General features: G+C 47.8%; 1 pseudogene across 1 annotated transcript in view; it reads left to right on the top strand.

The window, feature by feature from the left end:
• The window catches only part of LOC147725019 (uncharacterized), an 88,354-nt pseudogene extending 70,712 nt beyond the window's left edge, over window positions 1–17,642 (top strand). Inside the window, exons 2-3 of the transcript XR_015309952.1 lie at window positions 6,448–8,252; window positions 14,539–17,642. The product of XR_015309952.1 is annotated as an uncharacterized LOC147725019 (transcript). The remainder of the gene's footprint in view (window positions 1–6,447; window positions 8,253–14,538) is intronic.
• Window positions 17,643–20,038: the final 2,396 nt, after the last annotated feature.

Below are 20,038 nucleotides of genomic sequence, written 5' to 3' on the forward strand. Positions count from 1 at the left end.
CCAGTCGTCTGTGCGCCACAGGCAATTTTTTTGGAGTAGCCAAGCAGCGTCAGCGCTGGGTCAGATGTGAGCGTCAGTCCCAGTATGTCGTTAATAGCTTCAAAAATGTCAACCCAAAATCTTTGTATCCCGGGGCAGATGGCGGACTTCATGCCATGTGCATGAAGTCCGCCATCTGCTCGCGGCACCTTTCACATTCTGCGCTAGCTCGCAGCCCATATCTATGCAGCCTCTCTGGCGTGTAGTACACTCTCTGCAAGAACTTGAAGTGTATAAGCCTGTGTTTTCCGTTAAGTGAGATTTGCTTGGTGCTCGCGCAACAGTAGCTCCACATCGCATCATCTATAGTGATCTGTAAGTCTCTTTGCCAGGCTATTCTCGCTTTCATCAGTTGCTGTTCCCTACCTGTCATCGCTATCTTGTACAGGTTCGTTATTAGCTTCCGTGGAGATTCTGTTTTAATTACATAAGTGAGTTCCGGGACCTCAGGCGGTTCAGCTAGGTCTGGACCCAGCAATTCCAGTAGGGAACTTCTGAGTCTATGAAATTGGAATCTAGCCAACATCGAGGTGGTCTCTTTGTCTGCCACTAACTGCTCCCAGGTCTTAGCTGTGTCATTAGCAAACCGGTCACCCATTGCCTTTACGCCCAATTGGTGTAGAATTCTCACAACCCCTTTCTCTCTCAGCGGTGGAAGCCAATGCGCCCAGTCTAAGTTCATTATGAGGGAATACAGTAGAACGCCACCTCGCATCTGCAGCAGTGATTGCCATGCATGGTTCGTAGCAGTGATTGAGTCAAGGAGTCCCGTTCTGCGATCCACTGGATGGCGACAATGGTTCCGCAAAGAGACGTTCCATTCGTACATGTGGTATGAGTGGATCCCCGTGTATCCACGTATGCAGGTGTGCTGCCTGCTCCACTCTATAGTACAGTTCCAGATCAGGGGCATTCAGTCCCCCCATCTGGTATGGCAGAGTTAGGAGCGTCCAGCGCCCCTAGGCTGTTTGCCGGCCCACGCCAATTTGATCATCAATTGTGTCAGGGTTAGGAAGAAGACCTTCGACAGCACCATAGGTATGGCGCTAAACAGGAACAGGAATCTAGGTAATACGACCATTTTCATTATGGCGATACGCCCCATAAGAGTAAGTGGGAGTTTGTTCCAGGCTTCCACATCGTCTTCGAGTTTGGAAACACTACACCGTAATTCTCTCTGAGTAGTATTTCTGAGTCGGCGTGAATCCTGATTCCCAGGTACTCCATATCAAAGCGCTCAGTAGTCGGAGTGAGTGGGAACGCAACCAATTTGTCCCAGTTGACCTTGAGACCCGACAGCGCCCCAAATCTGACCACCTCTCTTAATATAGATGGCAGATTCCGTCCAGGGTCTCGGACATACAATAGTGTGTCGTCAGCATATGCTGAGACCACAATCTTGTAATTCGGAAAGCTAACACCCTCGTGACCATGATATTCGCGCAGGACACATGTAAGGGGTTCAGCCACCAGTGCGTATAGCAGTGGGGACAAGGGGCATCCCTGACGCGTACCTCTGCCAATCAGGAAGGGGTCAGTCACTAGGTCCCCTACTCTAACTCTAGCCACCGGTTTGTGGTATAGCGCCCCTATCATCTGCAGAAATGGTTCACTGAGTCCCAGTCTCCTCAACACCAGCGCCATAAAGGGCCATTCCACAGAATCGAAGGCCTTCTCCATATCGAGGAAGACCGCTATTGCATGATTCCGGTCGGATATGTTGAATAGTGCCTAGCACAGTGCGAATGTTGTATGTTAAGTTTTTGCTGGGCATAATTCCCGCCTGCTCCGGCGCCACCAACGTTGGCGCTAGGAGCGCCAAGCGTGTGGCCAGTATCTTCGCATATATTTTGGCATCAACATTCAAGAGAGACAGCGGCCTGTATGAGCCGCAGCTGTCTGCCGGTTTGCCCGGTTTGAGTATAGTGACAATGAGGGCTTCCCTCAAGGAGGGCAGCATAGCACCATCTATGCATATACCATCAAATAAAGTGGCCAGATAAGGAATAAGCAGCTCCTGGAAGGTCTTGTAAAACCCCACGGTTAGGCCGTTTATGCCCGGGGCACTTCCGGATCTCATGCTACCGAACGCTTCCAGTATCTCATCCTTCTCAATCGGAAGCGCAAAAAATTCTCGGTGCGTGTTTGTGAGCATCGGCAGATCTATATGGTCTAGGTAGTCTCCTGCCGCATCAGCAAGGTCGCCACACTTGGCAGAGTATAGGTCAGTGTAGAAGGCTCAAAACCTCCCTGCTAAATCTGTCACATCACTTAGCTCGTGCCTATCATCGTTTCTCAACACAGTGACCAGCGGCTTCCCCCTGTCGCCCTTGAACAGTCTAGCCAATAGCGAGCTAGGCCTCTCTCCCTCACCATATGTGCGAGCTGTCGCATATTTCCCCATGTGCTGGACCTCCCTATCTGCCTCCTCATTAAATTCCGACACCAGTTTCTTAATTTCCTCCTCAATGACCTTGTCCGGTGCGTTCAGCTGTCCTCAGTGACATTATTAGGGCAGAGGACTCCTTTAGAAGAAAGGAGGGGGTGCCTTAATTTGTTTTGCTATGACCAACCTTAGGCTTTGTAGTGCCTCGACATGGTTGGATGCTAACCCCCCTTCTTCTCACCAATGGCTGGCTTGATTGTTATCGATTCACAATCTGGAAAGAGCGATTTACACTAAGAAAGGAAACCGAGGCAGGAAAAAGGGATTGGACATATACAATCCCTGTAAAAAGAGAGAAAACATAAGTACGAATGGTACCCTTGGGGCAATTCAGGATAAAAAAGCATATTTGCACTTTGCACTTGCCATTTATGAGCTCATCTTGTTTGTCTTTGTTTACTAAAGGAATGCTGCCACGATTGTATAAATTTATATTTAAAACTAGTGTGTTTTATATTTGAATGTAAGACATCATGGTTTAAACATTTTTTTAATGTACTACGTTGAAATTTCATTGTTTGTGTGGCGCGTGGGCTGAGGGGGGGGGTGATGAATTGTTTTGACAAATGCACTTTGGTTGTATACTTTCTTAAAATGACCATAAAAGAATCTAAATGAAAACATGGATATCAAGGTGCATTGGTTTCTACTAATCCTGCCCTAATGATCTTGGGTTTTTAGAAAGTACCATTACAAGCGAGGTGATGATGGCAGAGACAGTTTTTTGATTTTTTACGATGGCTATTGCTCCACTCTGTATCACCTTGCAATGGCTAAGCGTCAACCCTCCCACATTTAGTAGTTGGAGGGCTCGGATATTAGACATCTGTAACATAGAAACTCCTCTATATAATTTGAAACGGCGAAGGAAAAAAGCCATAGGAGGAAAGATCTGGAGCCCCGATTACTACATGGCTGAACAAGGCCTGCTCCAGCGAGGGTTAAAGTAAGAGTCTCCCCCGGACAGTCTATCCACTGGCTGACCCAGCAAGCCCCAGTCTTCTACAAATAGTAAAAATCTGCCTCCTGCATGTAACATGATGTGATTTTGCAGTAGACACATTAACTTTGATTCTAAACTGTGACTATGTAAATCACAAATCTCTCCAGCAAATATGTAAACCTCTAAAATGATCTTACCATAATTATTGTTTCCTGAGATTTATGGGCACATAAAGCTCTCTGCAACAGGCGCCCCTAACCCCATAACATTTTATAATTTAGACTTTGCAACCAATTAAGCAGAACAGATTATTTGCCAAGTTTCTCCTTGTGTCAATTTGTCTGTGGTATAGATTTTGAAAAATAAATGTAGAAATTAAGGCCCATATTTTGCATTGGGTTGTGTAAGTTATTTGGCACAACCCGAGGCAAATTCTCATTAGTTAAATCAGGTAATTTGCTCAAATGTACTCCATATATACCTGCTAAACACATGTGTTAGGTCTTAAGCTCTGATGTCACTTCCTGTGAAGTCACTTCCTGTGAGGTTATGGGTTGTAATGCTCCTTCCTGTGATGCCACTTACGATGTCACACACTGATATTCTGTGCCATGATGTCACTTGCATTCTATATAAAGTGGTTAGCCCCCCCCACCACCATTTTTTTTGTTAGGTCGAGCATAGCGCAGCGCGAATGCGCTGCTCAAGGAAAACGACCTCTTGGAATCACTCTTGACCTCTCTGCAGCCTCAATGCTCATCTAACCTCATTGCAGCTGCAGTGGTCCTCTGATCTCCCTGCACCCTCGGCCTCTGAGCTCCCCTCAGTGCTCATCTGATCTCCCCCAGCATCAGTGTTCCTCTGAGCTCCCTGCAGCCCCAGAGCTCCTCTGAGCTCTCTGCAGCATCAGAGGAGCACTGAACAATGGAAATGCTAGGAGAGAAATTGGTTGATAGTTTCCTGGCCAAACAGCATCACGTGCGGTAAGTTTTCAAAAGAGGGATGACTTTGGCGTATTTCCATAAGTCATGGGAGAGAAGAGACATCCCTGATAGATGGGGCACCAACTCCATGGGGAATTGTGGCTGGATATTACTGAAGAGAAAGATGAGGCATAACTGAGAATGGGGCGAGGACTCTGATTGTGAATGCGGTTAGTCATTGCAGAACGTCTCACATATACAAAAGTGTTAGTTTGACAGACAAGTGCATACATTGTATTAATCCTGTAATGTACCTATGCAATCACTATATGCATTCAGTGTTTTTTTTCTAATCACCTCACACTGGAAGTTACTTTTGAAATCACTTGCACATCTAGTGTTCACTTTAAATTGTATTGAATCATAAAGCGCCTCAACTTAAGACTAGGACTGATGTGGGTTAAAGAAATACCACCTGGAAAAACATTTGTTGTTTGAGACTGAGCAGGGATATGTGAGCACTCTTGATTTGCAGTTGTGGCAGAGGTCATCCTCGCTGTGCTCTGCACGTCTACCAGGGCTGATTACTGGGCACATTGTGTTTCCCTGTGGAATGCATAGAGAGCTGGGAAAGAATTATTGGTATTTTAAGAAGGTTTGCATAAAGAGTGAGGGGACTTTGTGGCAAAATGGTTGTGTAGAAAATGTATAAATGAAAGGTTATCTGGGGTTAGTCTGGGGCAGTTTTTTGTGTGTTCAGGACCAGGTATCTATTTTGTGTCTCAAAAATCCCCTCTCTAAATAAAATTTGACCAGGCAGGAGGGAGGTGGTCAGGCACTCCCATTCGTGCTCTGTCTTGGGAAGGTAACTCTTTGCCCAGCAGTCAGTTCTATAGTGACCATGCTCAATGGTCCCTGGCAGAGGTGAGTATCACCCTCCCATATACCCCTGAACCTTTATCACACCTCTTAACCCATCCCTATTCCCTTGGACCAACATGGTGTTATGGTAGGGAACACCTTCAGGAAAAGATTGCTGGTTGGTGTGAGTGGGCCTCTTGTGGGGTATAACTTACTTTTCAAGGCTGGGGAGGATCTCATGGTCCTGGATTCGTTTCTGGCGATAGAAGGATGTTGTCTACCCTTCCTCACAGTACCAGACCTTGGTTGTTTTGGATCCCACATGTTCTCTGCGAGGTAGGGCTGTCTGTTTTGAGATCATAAATAATTCTTGGCTTTGTACTCCCATGTATGCTTGTGTGAATTATGATTCGCTGCAGTGTCTTTTACTAGTAGTGGGTTACTTAATATAGAATATATTCCTCCAGAGACCAGTTGTCTGTTGGTTGATTTGTGTTTCCTTACCCAGTTAGAGTCAATGAGTACAAGAAGAGAAAGATTCTACTGCAAAATCTCTGTATGGACTTTTGAAATGGCATGACGCACCCTCACATTGCTGCTTTATGAGAGTAAAAAAACTTGTGTTAGGACATTGTAGGTCTGCAATGTTATGAAACAGCTCCTTAGACTTGAAATACTGCTGATTCGCTCAGAGAAGTAATCCAATATTACTTGCATTATGAATTTTTACTTCACAAAGCTAATAAGATTCTAGGGCGGTTCCAGTGGTGCTTCCAGGGATCTGGTATTTGGAGTCGGAGTCAGTGGAGGGACCGTTCACACACACACACACACACACACACACAAAACTAGTCCTAGAAGTTACTTGTCTATCTTGGGTGTACTAGTGCTGTAGCTTGGCTAGCAACCAGATAAGTGTCATGTTAAGGGGCACACATGTTTTCAAAACTGAACAGTCTGATCAGTACTGATCTGCTTGGCAGAGGCACCAACTGGATCGACTAGCTCACCAGTTTCATTCAGAAATGTGTACTTTACATTTATCCTCTAACTGTGTCATTAAACCTAGATATCTTGAGTGCAGACCCTGTTGCTTTCTCCTCCCTCCTTCTCTGTCTTTCCCCTTCATGATACCTACTTCTTCATCCAGTTTCTCTGTCTTTTTTGGTCCCTTTGATGAAAGCAGATACCTGATTTCCTTCCCACCCTCACAGAGATTTGTTTCTCATTCACAGAATCAAAGAACCTGATGAATAGACCTGCCGCACCCCAACCATCAGAGAATCCCTTCGCAGCATCACCAGATGATCAACCGTATCAGTGTGTAGAGTCTGAGAAAAACCCTCATCCGGAGGTTGGACCTGGATACACACCCTACGATATACGTTCAGAGGAGAAACACAGGCGTAGTGTGTGGAAAAAGCTCATGCAGAGCTCATCTTTAAGAACAGTTTAAAAAGTAGCACACAGAGATCATCTCTTTGAGTATACAGAACGTGAAAACCTTCGGTTCACTCAGGACTCCCACAATTGTAATTCTAAAGCGAAATTGGAGCAGTTAATCTGAATATCCAGAGGATGGGTCATACCAGTGTAAGGAGTGTGAAAAACGCGTGACCCCCAGAACATTTCTGTTGAAATATCAGCTAACGCTTACAGGGGAGAAAATCTAGCTGTATATGGAATGTGGATAAACCTGCAGTGAGGGCACTTCTCTTCACAGGCATCAAATAGTTCATTCTAAAGATAGGTCGTACCAGTATACGGATTGTGTTCAAAGCTCCGCTGAACCAAAGAAGCTGTTGAGAGACTAGATAGTCCATAAAGGGGATGAGCGCTATAATTGTACGGAACGTGGGAAAAGCTTCACTGAGAAAGGCACACTGGTGAAACAACAGATAATCCATGCTGGTGAGAAACCCTATAACTGTAATGAATGTTAGAAACACTTCGCTTAGAAGAAATCACTGTTACCATATAGCCCATACTGGTTAGAAACCATGCGGCTGTACCGAAAGTGCAAAAAGATTAATTAAAAAGGGCACACTGAAGAAGCATAACATATTGTAAACTGGCGAGGAACCCTATCAGTGTACTGAATGTGAGAAAATCTTCACTTGGAATAGCATATAGTACATTCATCAAAGTACCCATACTGGTCAGAAGCCCTATCACTGTACAGAATGTAGGAAATGCTTCAGTGAGACCGGCAAACTGCTGATGCATCAGACAATCCATTCCGCCGATAAACCATATCAGTATACAGAATGTGGGAAAAGCTTCATTAAGACGTAGTTTGTTGAAACGCCAGAGAGTCCATACTGGAGAGAAACACTTCCACTGCACAGAATGTGAAAAAAGATTCACTCGGAAGATCACACTCTTCGATCATCAGAGAATCCATACTAGTGAGAAACCCTATAATTGCACTGAAGCGGGAAAAGCTTTACTATGAAAAGCAAATTGTTAATACAGCAGCAAATCCACACTGGTGATAAACCCTATCAGTGTACAGAATGCGATAAAAGCTTTACTGTGAAAAGCAGTTTGTTGAATCATCAGAGAATGCACACTGGTGAGAAACCCTATCAATGTACAGAATGCGAGAAAAGCTTTACTCAGAAAGGCGATTTGTTGAATCATCAGAGAATCCACACTGGTGAGAAACCCAATCAGTGTACAGAATGCAGGAAGAGCTTTACTCAGAAAGGCAATTTGTTGAATCATCAGAGAATCCACACTGGTGAGAAACCCTATCAGTGTCCTGAATGCGGGAAAAGCTTTACTGAGAAGGGGACTCTGTTGAACCATCAGAGAATTCACACTGGTGAGAAACCCTATCATTGCACAGAATGCGAGAAAAGCTTTACTCTGAAAAGCAGTTTGGTAATGCATCAGAGAATCCACACTGGTGAGAAACCCTATCCGTGTACAGAATGCGGGAAAAGCTTTACTCTGAAAAGCAGTTTGGTAATGCATCAGAGAATCCACACTGGTGAGAAACCCTATCAGTGTACAGAATGCGGGAAAAGTTTTACTGATTGATGCTTTATTTCGATATGCACATATCATAAAAGCAGTACAAAAGATAAAAACAGCATGTCGAAAAAAGTAAGACTGTACATTTAGTAAAAAGATAAAACACATTAGGTCAGCATAAATTAGATAAAAAGAGAATTAAATTGATATGGACAGTCTTCTAATTCTAATCAACCAAGCCCATTTTAAAAACTTAGCGACAGCACAAACAATGGGAGGGGCTGTGTTAGTTAAGAGGATCCGGAGTGCAACGGAGTGCTGACGAGTACCCAGTTCTCTACAGATGGGACCGAGCCAACGTGATCTGGGGCGACCGTAGTCCGGGCATTCAAAAAGAAAATGTGGCACCGTCTCTGGCTTGTCTTGACAAAGAGCACAGTAGCCTGCTGTAGACTGGGATTTATTCCACCTCGAGCAGAAGTCGGCCAAGGGTAGGGTTCCTAACCGAAATTTAATGTACAGGGACCTATCCATAGCCACTGATATAATGTCCATGTACGGCTCATACATGACATCGTCTTTTAACAGCAGAAAAGCTGCGGTGGTTTTGCAATGCTGCTGGCTTCTCAAGCGCTTCGTACAGACCCACTCCCAGAAAAGTTTTTTTAAGGTCTCCTTCGGAGGAGCGGAGTGGCTATGCCAGCATGAGTCCAGGCCTAGGTCCCCTAAAAGTTGTTTTATATCCTTCAGCCATTTAATGCTACGCCAACTGTCAGAATGCATCACCTCTGCCAGACCATTGGCATAGGATTTTAGCTCCGGGACCCTCCACAGACGTGCCCAAAGCAAAAGGGGTCGAAGCCGAGCCTGGTCCCTTATGGCTTTGCAGCCAGTGTCCATGAGCACTGGGATGGTCGGGCTACTCGATGGAATGGCAAGGAGATCCTTGATGAATTTATTTTCAGCCTTGCTCAGTGAGTCGACTTTACCCAAACCCCACAGTTCCGCTCCATAGAGTGACGCAGGGACCGCACGTGCTTTGTATATCTCAAGTAGAGGGGCAACACAATGTTTTGAAGAGTTGTTAAACTCCTTAAGAATGGCGCCACCCACCCTTTTGTGGGCCAATGTCATTTTGTCAATGTGGGCGGTCCAGCTCATCACATCGTTCAGTCTGATTCCCAGATAATCAAATTCTGCCACTCTTTCTAGGGGTATAGAGTTCAGGATGGGAGGGCGGCCAAGTTTGCGAGGTGGATGTATAACTAGGTACTTAGTCTTATCTACATTGATAACAAGGCCCTTAGTGGTACAAAAGTCCTGAAAGCGGTTCAGCAGTGTCTGGAGACCTTGGGGGGTTTTAGAGATGAGGAGGGTGTCGTCGGCGAACAGCAGGGTTGGGATTTTTACACCTCCCAGGGTGGGAGCGTCTGCTGGTTCGTCCAATAGGTGATCTACCACCCCGTTAATGTAGAGGGAGAATAAGGTAGGGGCCAGAACGCAACCCTGCCTTACTCCCCTCTCGACCCTGATCTTGTCGGTCTTTTCCCCATTCAACCCCCATCTGACCTGAGCATAGGTGTTGGTGTGCAGGTTAATAAGGAGGTTTAATATGTACGGGGGCATCCCTAAACCATAAAGGACCCTCCAGAGTTCCTCCCTAGGTACCAGGTCAAAGGCAGTCTTGAGGTCAATAAAGGCCAAATAAAGACTGCCTTTGCCCAGCACCACCACCTTCCAGTATACTAGCAAGAGCCTGAAGACCTGTTCGATGGTTCCTGTACCTGAACGGAACCCGGCTTGCATATCGGACAGGATATGATTATCGTCCACCCATTGGGAGATCCTCCCCAAAATGGCTTTCCCCGCCAATTTCTGGCTAGAGTCTATTAGGCTTATAGGCCTATAGTTCCCGGGTGAATCCCGACTGCCCTTTTTATAGATGGGGACCACCTCCGCACCTCTCCAGGAGTCTGGCACAGGGCCTCCCCCAATGATTGCGTTCAGGAGTGCAGTGATTAGTACCCCCCATTCTTCCGGATAAGCGCGGAGGATATCGCCTGGTAGGCCATCCGGACCAGCTGCTTTCAATGGAACCAGGGTTTTAATCTGCTTTGTTACGTCCAAAACAGAAAAAAGTTCCAGGTCACGATCTAGGGTAAAGGGTGGGAGGTTAAAAGAATCGTTTAATGGGCCTTCAACAGCAGAGTAAAGTTTTTGGAAGTGAGAGAACCAGGTCTGGGCATTAATGGTACAGGTCCTCCGGGTGTCGTCAGGACGGTTCCTTTTGCCCACCAAGTCCCAGAAACCTTTGGCATCTTTCCCACGACTGGCAGCCAGGAGGTCCTGCCAGAAATTTTCCTCCCACTCCCTCCTCGCATTTTTTTGGCAGAGTGCATAGTATCTTCTTGCCTCCCTAGCCTTGGACGGTAGTTTGGACTTGACTGCCTCAATAAGAAGTGACTTCGCCTCCCTACACTTCTGATTGTACCAGCCCTGTCCCGATCGTGAACCTTGTTTCCCTCTGCTCGAATTAGCTGGAATTACAAAGAGGTCACTAATAGCCTTAGTTATGACACAGAACCTAGGTTCCACCTCCATCAGCCCTTCGTCTTGGTGGTCGAGATTGACTAGGGCTGAGGCAAGGAGCTGCCTAATGGCAGAAGTTTTCTCCTCTGAAAGTGCCAGCTTCGCCCACTTTAGCCGTCGTCCGCAGTTTGTGACCACTGACAGGTCCGGGGCGGGGTTACTAGGAAATCTACTCGCGGTGATGTTAAGACACCTGTAGGATAAGGTGAGGGACAGGAGATTGTGGTCACTCTCTACCGATGGTACAATCACCATGTCCTCCACCATGCTCCACAGGTGTCTGTCAAGGAGAAAATAGTCGATCCGTGACATGTGCCCTGGCCTGTTATAGGTGTGGGCCCCTGCTTTGTCGGACCTTGTCCTTCCATTAGCAGCCCTGAGACCGAACTCCATAGCTAGTGAGTTGATCTGGAGGGCCACTTCTGTCCACTTTTTAATAGGACTAAGCTCGAGGGGCGGAATCCCCCACCCACTATCATGTTCCTCTTGGTCTGTTAGGATTTCTAGATCCAGAGGCTCGAAAGTGCAGTTCAGGTCACCCGCCAACAAGGTACAGGACCTGTGGGAAGATAAGCGGAGCTGAGCCTCCAGACAAGCTATTACTGAGGATTCTCTACCCCCCTTTGTGCCTCTGGCGTAGATGTTAAAAATATTTAAAATGACTCGGCCCTGGGAATTTCTCAGCAATATATTAAGGAGATCCGGGCAATTAGTGTCCCGCTCCACCACCCTGCAATTAAGATTTGAAGCCACCCAGATAAGTAGGCCACCCGAAGGGCGGCCCCTACCAGTTGCACTATGTACTGCCGGCAGAAAGTGGGTGGAATATCCCGCCTTGTGTAGGGGCACCCGACTCCAGGTTTCCTGGAACAGGCAAATGGAGTATTGCTCCACAAGCTCGTTCCAGTCCGGCATTGCTAGCTTCCTCTCGAGGCCCGCCACATTCCAGCTGAAAACCCTAACCGGGGGGTCCGTCACAGCCGTAATGCGACAATCTTCAACAGGGAGCGGTGTGTCCAAAACACCCACACCAGGGAGGCTAGCCAGCAGGTTAAATGGTGCCCGATCTCCCCTTGCTCTTCTACAAACTCGGCTGTAGCCTGGATTTGCGATGAGGGCCAGGGGCTATTTGTTTTAGGGTAGGGTATTGGCTCAACAGCAGGGCTCGGAGCCACAGGTACCTCCCCGGAAACATCCCAGAGTCAGCAACCCCAGGATCCCCAGTTCGGTATCAGTGGAGCCTGAAATGGCCGCTGTGGGAAAACTCCCGGGGGAGAGTGGCCGTGAACGGTATTCTCCACAGGAAATTGGCCCCCAAAACTGCTGATGTGGGTTGGTTGCCCAAGGTGAATGGAAGAAGAGATCGTAATGGGCCGGGGGTAAAAGAATGTTAAGTCGACTACGTCGATACCCGTTCCCACCGTGGATTGTCCTTGGGAGCATATCAGATGGGCAACCCTAACATCTTGGAAGTTTATCACCACACAATCCCCTTCGAGAGATTTTTTCCCGTTTCCAATCCATCCCACCCTGCGTACACCAAGAATTATACCATCCACTCCCGAAGGCAAGGGCCTGTATGCTCTCAGCCAGTGGATGACTTTATTCTTAAGTGCCTGATGGTTTTCCTGCTGGGTACTCCCGATAGGGCGGACTTTGGTGAGGATAACAACATACGGGTGGCACTCAGGGGGGAGGTTAACTGGGGGACACTTTCGTCTGGTATTCTGAGGAGAGCCTGGGGGAAGGGAGTTTATAGGTGGGACAGGAATGGGTATAGCCTTAGGGGTCGATGCTTTGCCACCAGTTGTAACAAGGGAAGCGGCCCCAGTTTGCGAAGTTGGGCCCGCTCCTCCCTTCTGGTGTTGCCTTAGGCCTTGAGTAGGCGCCAGGGTTGTTACTACTGGGGGAGGGATAGCATGCACTTGGGCAGCATGGGTGGAGACATTCGGCCTTGTCTGCCTAGGGCCATCCTGAGGGGCAACCGAGACAGTATTCCCGGGGACTGGTCGCTTGGGTGGCCGCGACGGCTGCTCTCCTGAAGGGGGTGTCTCTGGGACCTCTATCCTAGTGTTCTTATCTATCCTGTCTGTCTTATCCTCACTGGGCTTTGGCTGAAGTTTGAACAGGGTTTTGAGGGAAAAGAAATTATCCCTGGTTGCCTGTTCAAAGCAGTCGAGCCTATCCCCCAACCTCTTAACTTGGTCAGTAAGTGGTACCAAAAGAGACCTGACCAACTTCTCGATCGACTCTAAAGGGGGACCCACGTTGGCTAGGTCAGGCGCTGATGGGACCAGCAAGGAAGGCAGCACTGTGTCAGCTACAACTGGAGCGGTAATGGGAATCCCTGAGGCTACAGGACCTACGGCGCCCAAGGGAGAAAAACCCCTCTTGGGCGGGCACCTGGCGTGCTTAATAAACAAAGGAGGACAGCCCTTTTGAATGTTAATTGCCCTTTTCCCCTTCCTTTTGTTGTGGCCCTGGGTAGAACGAGTCTTAAGGGGAGGTTGTGGGTCGAGAGCAAGAGCATCAGGGCAGGGTTGGGGCTGGTTGCCAGGTGAACATGCCATGGAAGACTCGGTGCAGGGCTCCTTAAGCACGGCACAAGGGCTGGTGGGGTGATTACCAGTCTGCGAGCTCTCTGCCCCGTCTGTACCGCCCTCTACCTCACCCTCTATTGGTGCAATGTAAGAATCCCCAGGTAGGTCCCCAGACAAGCGTGCAAAGGAAGTAGAGTTTTGTGAGGACAACACTGTTGCTGGAGATGTGCTTTTGGAGGAAGGAAAGTCAAGAGAGAGGCGCCTTTCTGATATGGCGAGTTCATTGTCGATGACAGCCGCCACCCTAGTGAGGAACTTGTCCATAGAGCCAAACATAGTGCGCCCAGGGGTACTATCACCGCCACCCCTCAAGGCCTTACCGGAGCGTGTAGACATACTGTGTTCCGGCCCCACAATGAGGCACCACGAACTAAGATCTGTACGGTGGTTGTAAGGGGGGGTGGCCCAGCCCTGCCGCCTCCTGCCCCGGACGGCCACAGACGGCCCGCCCTCTGCCCGGGCTCCGCCCGGCCCGTCCCGCGCGCGTCCCGCGGCTGCGGGAGGCGTTCCTTCGTTTTCAAGCGCCTCCGGGCGCGGTGTTGGTGGCGTCAGGTGTGCGCCGCCGGGGCACCTGGGGGCTGTGGTCCTGCCTGCCGTTCCCCTCACGGCGCTGTGGACTCCCCCGGTGCGGCCGTTTCCCTCACGGCTGGTCGGCCTCTGCACAAGTTCAAAAAGATGCAAGTTGCCCCCTGAGCGCTCGGCGCTCCTTCGTTTTCAAGCGCCTCCGGGCGCGGTGTTGGTGGCGTCAGGTGTGCGCCGCCGGGGCACCTGGGGGCTGTGGTCCTGCCTGCCGTTCCCCTCACGGCGCTGTGGACTCCCCCGGTGCGGCCGTTTCCCTCACGGCTGGTCGGCCTCTTCAACCAGCTGGACTGTCTGCAGGAAATCGCTCAGCAGCCTCCTGCCGCTGGATGCTGAAGTGCATGCTGGAAGACCAAGTTCTGACCTCCCCAAGGTGTTCCCAAGTCCATGGGACCCGTGGTCAACATTAAAGTAGACTCTGGTTGCCCTCATCAGTTCCTGCCTGCGCGAGCTGGGGTTGAGCCTTGGACGTGAGTTCTGTGCGTGGCGTCCTTGGGGAGCCTCTAAGTGCTGATCTCGGCGCAGGCCCAGCGCTCACAGGAGCCTCTCTCTGCTCTTCACATGCGCGAAGTTTTACTAAGAAGGGGGCTCTGTTGACACATCAGAGAATCCATATTGGTGAGAAACCCTATCATTGCACAGAATGCGAGAAAAGCTTTACTGTGAAAAGCAATTTGTTGAGGCATCAGAGAATCCACACTGGTGAGAAACCCTATCATTGCACAGAATGCGGGAAAAGGTGTAGTTACACGAGTACACTGTTGAACCATCAGAGAATCCATACTGGTGAGAAACCCTATCATTGCACAGAATGCAGGAAAAGCTTTACTCTGAACACACAATTTAAAACATCAGAGAATCCACACTGGTGAGAAACCCTATCGGTGTACAGAATGCTGGAAAAGCTTTACTAAGAAGGGGGCTCTGTTGAACCATCAGAGAATTCACACTGGTGAGACACCCTATCAGTGTACAGAATGCTGGAAAAGCTTTACCAAGAAAAGCAGTTTGGTAATGCATCAGAGAATCCACACTGGTGAGAAACGCTATCAATGTACAGAATGCGGGAAAAGCTTTACTCAGAAAAGCAGTTTGGTAATGCATCAGAGAATCCACACTGGTGAGAAACGCTATCAATGTACAGAATGCGGGAAAAGCTTTACTCAGAAAAGCAGTTTGGTAATGCATCATAGAATCCACACTGGTGAGAAACCCTATCAGTGTACTGAATGCGGGAATAGCTTTACTAATAAGGGGGCTCTGTTGACCCATCAGAAAATCCATACTGGTGAGAAACCCTATCATTGCACAGAATGCGGGAAATGCTTTACTTTGAATAGCAGTTTGGTAATGCATCAGAGAATCCCTATTGGTGAGAAACCCTATCATTGCACAGAAGGCAAGAAAAGCTTTACTGTGAAAAGCAATTTGTTGATTCATCAGAGAATACACAATGGTGAGAAACCCTATCATTGCTCAGAAAGCGGGAAAAGCTTTACTCTGAATAGCAGTTTGTTAATACATCAGAGAGAATCCACTGTGGTGAGAAACCCTGTCAGTGTACAGAAAGCGGGAAAAGCTTTAGTTAAACGAGTACGCTGTTGAACCATCAGAGAATCCATACTGGTGAGAAACCGTATCATTGCACAGAATGCGGGAAAAGCTTTACTCTGAAAAGTAATTTGTTAATACATCCGAGAATTCGCACTGGTGAGAAACCCTATCCGTGTAAAGAATGTGGAAAAAGCTTTACTGAGAAGGCTACTCTGTCGAAGCATCAGTGAATCCATACTGGTGAGAAACCGCATTGGTGTTCTGAATGTGGGAGAGGCTTCACTAAGAAGCAAGCTGTCATAAGACATCAAATAACCCACACTGATGAGAAACCATATCCATGCACAGAATGTGGGGAAAGCTTTACTGATAAGAAATCCCTGTCAGAGAACCCATACTGATGAGAAACCTCTTCATTGTTCTGAATCTAGAAAAAGCTTCAAGGTAAAGATCATCTTCGCCATGGTGTCAGATCAAGAGCTTTTTTAAAGTCCGTTTTACCCCATTCACTCCCTTTCTAAGATTCCCTTGCCATGACAACTGGTTTTCTTTTTTAAAATACTACTTGTATCATAAATTTATATGCACACATGTAGACACACACTGTGAAAATAAATGTGCAATAACACGTTATTTGCAACAACAAAGCAAGATTCAAACATTCCTTACTGTGACTAAAATCCATGTTAGAAGATCTGTAACATGCAATATGCTGTTTATTATCATTGTTTTTTTTAAAGATTTATTTTCATTTTATGAATAGGTGAAATGCTATACTATTCTGTTATTTGTAGTAAAAGAACAAAAACAATGCTTATTTATGTAGTTAAGTGTGCGAGAGAGTCTTTTTGCAGGCTCCCCATACTTTTTGCTCTAATGTTGCATTCCAGGCCTCGGTGCATGTACTCTGACCCTTAAAATTATATGTTTAATTGGATTATCTCCAATTGGTATACGTTTACTGATACATTGGTCCCTAATGTATGACACCCGATGTACCGGGGTCCATGAGTTAAGTGTTCCTCATGCACCGCAACACTTATTGTGTAACCACAAGTGTGACCAAGTGTAACATCTCTCTCACACATGCCAATGCAGGCTTGCAGAGCAGTTTTAAAACTGCTAACTTGACTGCCATTTTAACCTGTGGTAAAGCCAAAACCTTCCTTTTTAACATTTGTAATTCACATCTAAGGTAGGTCTAACAAGCCTTATAGGCAGGTTCCATTATATTAAAGAGAAGGATATTGAATTTAGTTTACATGTCCTGACAGCAAAAACCCTGCATTGTCGTTTTCACTGTATTAAGAATTGTAGCCCCATTGGTTAGTATGGAGTTACACACTTACAACTCAATATTGCTAACTTTCAAATGGGACAACTAAAGTTGAAGCTTTTAGGTATCAAAAGATTCATTGCAATAAATCTAACTTAATGCGCAAGTTGAGTTTAATGTAACTATTTTATAAATGGCAATTTTTAGAAAGTTGTCACTTTGTTACCCAAAACTTTCCAGTTAGGTTGCACACAACTGCTGTCCTCGAGACAGCCTGCTACCCTCCTAGGGAGAGGTGAATACAACTCTCAGGAAGGGGAACTAAGGACCTGCCCAGCGTAAGAGGTTTGATCTTCTGGCAGGACGGCCAGAGGGGGTGTGAACACCGGAGGCGAGCTTGAAAGATGAAGCCACTGTTGTGTGTTTCTTGCTTGGCCCATTGTCGCTTTCCCTGTTAGCCTAACTGTGCACGTTGTAGGCCACTTTTCTTTTGCACACGTTACTACATAACATGCTTGCCTTTGTGTCACATTGTGTTTTCACACAGAACCTGCACATGTTTTCATATTTTATTCATTTTCCTGTGATTTAGTCTGAACACACGAGGACGGGGTTCTGTAAAGACACACACTGAGGGAAGGTCCTGAAGAAAGAGTGCTGCGTCAGCTGAGATGTAGAACAACCACCAATGTATACTACGATACGCGGTCCGCCACTAATTCCGAAGATCTATAATATATAATCATTTAGCTTCAGTAGAAAGAGGGGGGTAGGATAAACTGTCTTATAACAGGAGAGGCCTTTTGATGGTATGTTTGTTAACCATGCACACATATTGCATCTTAGAGCATGACAGCTTAAATAAATATTATAAACTACCTTTGTGTCTCTTGTTTATCTTATTGTTGACAGTACGAATGAGAGCAAAAGGGTGTGTCCTGTTACCACTATCCCTGACAGGGTTGAGTGTGTTGTGTTCTGGAGTGCCAACTAACTTGTTTCTCTGTTTGCTCCACCTTTGAAAGGCAATTGGTAGTCACTTTAGGAAGCGTTTGCTCTTTTGTTTAGACAGACAAGCTAGTTTCTCGGGCACAGAGGGGAAAAGCTGCTGTCAAACTGTTTTTTCAAGGGGAGTGTAGCCCCCAGGTAACCACACCTATTGGATGGGCTAGAGCCCTCCACACTGAAGAACCGGGCCTTTGGGCCTGGCGGCGCAGGGCACGCCTGAAATCTTCGAGTTCACCTACCTTGTTGCACAGAGACACAGAATACTCTGTTGGCGTAGAAAACCAAGTTTATTAGCTGCAGCTAAGCACAGTTGTCCCAGAAGTACACCAAGTAGGTTCTCAGGAGACTGCCACTTTACTCCGTGGCTCACAAGCTTTTATTGTCAAAATACATCTGTACAAACATACACCCAATGCACAAAGTTTTAGCCAATCTGAAGTGTTAGAAATGGGATGCCTGGCTTGCCAGGGCTTGCGCCAAAGTCAGTCAGAGACCACCACTTCCACGTCAGGGCAAGGGAGTTACATGCCAAGATAATCCCCTGCTCACCCCCTTGGTAACGTAGCACGAGCAGTAAGGCTAAACTCGGAGGCAATGTGAGTCAAGTGTTTGCGCACGCACCCCCAGCAACAACACCCAAGGCCCACCACAAAGGAAACTCCACACAAGGTTATATATAAAAATAGCCTTTGTATTTCACCAAAACACATTAGATAAAAACACACACTTTACAATGTGCCAACAGGCACGGGCAGAATTTACAGGGGATATGTACAAGACAGGGCCACCTGGACCACTATCAGGAATCAGCACTTTTAGAAGTAACAATTTTAGAAATAGCACATAGAATATAAAATCACTGTAGCACAAAATAGCACACAACCAGTTACTACTGGTAAATGTTAAGTACCACCTAGGCAATCCTAACCACCTTAGGAAAATGTCACGCAGGGAACCAGGACCTCACTAGCACCACCTGCACTAGGAGAAAAAAAATCACCTAAGTAGGGGTATAAGCACATAACACATGATGCATAACATACATTCAGCGGTGTAAGGAACAAGGCACATGAGCATTAACAACACATTCAGAGGTGCAGGGAAGGAAAACACATGATGCCTAAAAACATTCAGAGGTGTATCAAGAACACAACTGTGCAAAAATCACATTAGTCACCACCTGTGACTGTCCCTGGGCCAACTGGCCTCTCTAGGGCTAGGACGCCCTGTGTCCCAATGTCAGGGGCCTAAACGTGGCATCTGCCCACGAAGTGCTGGGCAGCTAGGGAAAATGATGGGGCCAACGTGGGAGCCTCGCAGGCTCTGTAGAAATAAAATGTCCCCCTGAGCCTCTCAGGGCTCAAATGAAACCAATCTGCCCCCACGAGCCTCTCTTAGGCTCGAAAACAATGTGATGCCGCTAAGAGCCTCTCTGGCTCCAATTAAGAATATGCCCCCCGTTGGAGTCCCCTTCACTGGGGACTCGAAGTGAGCAAACTGCCCCCTGGGTCGTTGGAGTCCCGCTCAGGGACTCAAGAACAATTGGGGCACTGGGGAGCCTCTCAGGCTCGTAACTCAGGTAGGCGGGTGGAGCCTCTCGTGGGCTCGGAAGCAATGTGGGCCAGACGTCGGAGTCCCGCTCGGGGGACTCTAAAATAACAATATGCCCCCAAGGGCCTCTTGTGGCCCTCAAACAACCAGAATGGCCCCCAGAGCCTCTTGGGCTCAATATCACACTGCGCCCACACGGAGAGAACACTGGGGGGGTGGGGGGGCGGGCACAGGCAATGACCCCGACGGCCCCCCTCTGTCACCCACACCGGGCCCCACTCACCAGTGGCTCGCGCAGGGACGTCTCCTCTCTCGGGCTGAGCCTCCACGCTGGGGAGCTCCACTCTGCTCCCGGTCGTGCTACGGCGGCTCTTGGGCTCGGGGGCTCACCCTTGGTCCCGGGAGCCCTGAGAAGGCAGGCACCGCTCTCCCTCTTCACGCACCGGATCCCTGGGTCGGCTCCCGGCATCTTCCGGCTTCCTCTTTCTTGTCCCGGGCCGGCAGCCAATCAGAGCGCGGCCCGGGGAATGATGTCACGGGGTGTCCCACAGTCCCGCCCCCAGCCTGCCTGACTTCCTGCGGTACAAAAGGGGGTGGTGATGGACGAAGCATCTGAATCAAACACTCACACCCAGTCAAAAAATCTGGGTTTAATCCATCACCGTTCTTGAGCCCACTCTGCCACCCCAG

The sequence above is a fragment of the Lissotriton vulgaris genome, chromosome 4_1 (assembly GCF_964263255.1).
Source record: "Lissotriton vulgaris chromosome 4_1, aLisVul1.2, whole genome shotgun sequence".
In the NCBI taxonomy this organism is placed as follows: domain Eukaryota; kingdom Metazoa; phylum Chordata; class Amphibia; order Caudata; family Salamandridae; genus Lissotriton; species Lissotriton vulgaris.